The sequence below is a fragment of the Lates calcarifer genome, linkage group LG8 (genome assembly GCF_001640805.2).
Source record: "Lates calcarifer isolate ASB-BC8 linkage group LG8, TLL_Latcal_v3, whole genome shotgun sequence".
NCBI lineage: Eukaryota > Metazoa > Chordata > Actinopteri > Centropomidae > Lates > Lates calcarifer.
In genome coordinates, this window is record NC_066840.1 from 18,908,361 (window position 1) to 18,911,664 (window position 3,304).

At 36.9% G+C, this 3,304-nt stretch overlaps 1 non-coding gene across 1 annotated transcript; it reads right to left on the bottom strand.

The window, feature by feature from the left end:
- Positions 1-212: 212 nt before the first annotated feature.
- On the bottom strand, positions 213-2,021 carry LOC108895084 (uncharacterized). The gene is made up of 3 exons (XR_007813704.1): positions 805-2,021; positions 359-580; positions 213-265 (listed from the first exon to the last, which is right to left on the bottom strand). It is a non-coding gene; the product is annotated as an uncharacterized LOC108895084 (transcript).
- Positions 2,022-3,304: the final 1,283 nt, after the last annotated feature.

Below are 3,304 nucleotides of genomic sequence, written 5' to 3' on the forward strand. Positions count from 1 at the left end.
GAGCACAGTGGCAGAAAGCAGCAGCAAACAGGCAAACAAGATCCTCATGATTCCCTGGTGAAGACAAACACGGATATGCTGAGAAAAATGTATTGTCAATTTAGTCTGCAGATCTGAAAGACAATTTATGTCTTTCAGATCTGCAGAGAAATCAATGAGATGATGTGAAACCTGGATTCTAAAGAGAGAGTAATAAGAAAAAACAAACCTTTTAAGTGTTAAGTTGAATGGTCAACTCTTTTTTCTTCTTTGCTCTTGTCTAGTCCTGTAAGAAAATTGGAAATCAATGAATAGATGTCTTTTAGTCACAAATTTGTCTTAAACATATACCCTGCTATGTAATAAAAAGCATATTTACCTGTATCACGAACACAGTGACAGTCACAAGGCTCAGTGAACTGCTGAATTATTTATAGAATTCATTTTGAACTTTGACTCCTTAGACCAACAGCACAGTGGGAAGGGAATTCACGTTGCAGTCTTGTTGGATAAAGGCCAAAGTGTTGTCATTTTTAAATTTTGCTTTAAAATGTTGCTCCATTGTCATTAAACACAATGGCCAGTTTATATTCATTAGGTTCTGTGTAGAGAAAAGACCATTGTTAAAAGGACAGAAAACAATTTATGTTTTTAAAACATTATTTGCACTAAATGTAAACCTACAGGGTAGGTAATTTGAGTACCACAGAGCTACATTAACTATGAGAACATGCAAACATTTAAACAGAGAAGAGCTGCTAAATTCTGTAAACCAAGTAGTTTTGCTTTCTGCAGTCACAGATACAGCGTTAAGGTTGTTTTTACCTTTATCTCCCCTACTGTTACTGTCTGGCCTTCCAACTGTGATACCTATGATTCCTTTTTGTTGATAAAACACACTGTCTCCTTTCTCTCGTTACACTGGTGCCATCTTTTGGTGGATTACTGAATTACTGCATGCACAAACAAAGCGTGCACACACACACACACGCTTACACTTGCGATTTATTACTGCATGTCATTGTAGCCCTCACTGGGAAGTGCTTCTAGACTGAAAAATGATCTATATATTAAGTTATTATTCGCACTAAATAGGAGATATGAACATGTCACACTAAATCCATAGTCATACAATAAGAAAAACACAAAAAAATGGAGTTGCATCTACACATAGAATGTTGTTTTAGAATTGAATTATTAAATAAATAAATCAAATATGAGATATGCGCTCACCAACCTGCTTATTCATGCACTTATCCAAATCAGCCAATCATGTGGCAGCACTGCAGCACATAAACTCTTACAGATACAAAGAAAAAACATCCATGTTAATGGGAGAGGCCAGAACAGCCAGACTGGTTGGAGCAGACAGAAAGTTTATATCTAAGCTACCAAAGCCTGTTATTGTTATTATACCAGCCAATCTGACACTGCTTGAATACAACAGTACATACAGCTGTTCTTAGTCTCTCTTTCTTTTCTCTCCCCATCTCTACCCTCTGCCTCCTCTCTCCCCCATTTCTCTCTTCTAAACCCAGACAGACAAGGCAGACACCCGTTCACTCTGAGCCTTGTTCTGTTGGAGGTTTCTTCCTGTTAAAAGGGAGTTTTTCATCTCCACTGTCACCAAGTGACTGGTACTGTTGTAAGGTCTTGACCTTAGTCTGAGACAATGAATGAAATATTGTTCTAGACAAATTTGTCTTATTAACAGCTGGGGGGTAGCTTCATGCATCACCATTTGTAACCACCTGGCCAATAATCACAAGTTGTACTCATTTCTTTCTTTTTGCACCTCCAACATCCTGTGAAAAACAGGTCATACTAATTCTGAGTAAATTGTATTACATTTGGTCAGTGGCTGAGAAATAGCCAGCCACAGCTTTTGTTTACCACAGTAGCTGCTGCATGTGGCTTTGCATGTTTCCCAGGCTGTTATGCAAATTGCTTTTACACAGTGTTGTTAAAAAAATGCTTTGTTAAAGTACAGTAAATGAAAAGTAAATGAAAGTGACAATTCTGATACAGAAATTAAAGGGCACTGCAACTTGTTTATGAATGTACTCATGAAGGTAAACTATCATTGCTTTTATGTGATTGAAGAATTAAATAAATTTACATTTTCATGGTGTCATTCTTTGGTTGTGGAACAAACAGTGAAAATTGTTTCAGTCCTACTGTTGCTCTCACATCCCTGGTAGGATCTGTTGAGGATAGAGCCACCAGATGGCACCGTGGCACAATGATTTGTATCAAAGGTCATACTAACTACAAGCACAGAAAAACTAACTATTTATGCAAACTGGTTCAACTAGTCTTGTAGCTTTTTTAAACATCTGACCTTCAACATATTCTCAAGATATCAGGTTCCACATCTACTATGAAAAAGTAGCTTTTGCCCTAAATTGCTGGCTGTGGCCTTCATCTATCAAACAAAACCGCTGCATGTGGGTTTACTGGTTGTGTGCAAGGCAACTGTGTGAACTACCTTTGCACAGTGACAAGAAAGTAGCAGAACATTACCAACTGATGCAAACCTATTGTGTATTTCAATATTGTGTTGACATTTTTGAAAAAAAATAATCTATCTAGAGCATTGAAAAAAACTCTATTCGCTTCCATTAGCTATGTTTACATATATTTGATACTGACAATATTCCAATATAATAAATAATACAATAAAATATAATGGCAGGAAAACATGGTTTGTGAATGTATTTATCTTCAAATTAAACAAACTGGAGAAATGAAGGATCTAACAGATGTGGTATATGGCGCCAGGTTAGGTGTTGATTTCTCCCCCCGTGAAGTAGAGGATAAAGAGCATCCAAATGGATCATCCTGGACCTGTAAGAGTTCCAGATGCTGATAGGTATGAAGGAGGGATTTTACAGTAGTACAGCAAAAGAATAAAAAGGTCAGTAACATTCTTAGTTGATGCTGACAAAAGAAATACTATCGACAAATTTGTTTTAAATGGTACCTTAAGGCTCTCTAGAATGTTTCTTTGGAACAATTGAGAGGTATCTTTATGCATCTCTATTTCTAACTGCCTGGCCCATTGTCTTTTTTGCACTTCTAACCTCCAACATTCTGTGGCCACATCAGCTCTGAGACATCAGCCCCTGACACTTGGTCAGGGGGTGAGAAATGGTCAGCCACAACTTTTGTTTATCAAGGTAGGTGCTGGATGCGACTTTGCATATTTCCCAGACTGTGGTGCAAATTTTTATATATTTTTTAACAATAAATGAAAGTGACAATGTTCTAATGCACAAAATAAAGGGCAATACAACTTATTAATAAATGTTTGAGTTTTAAAGAT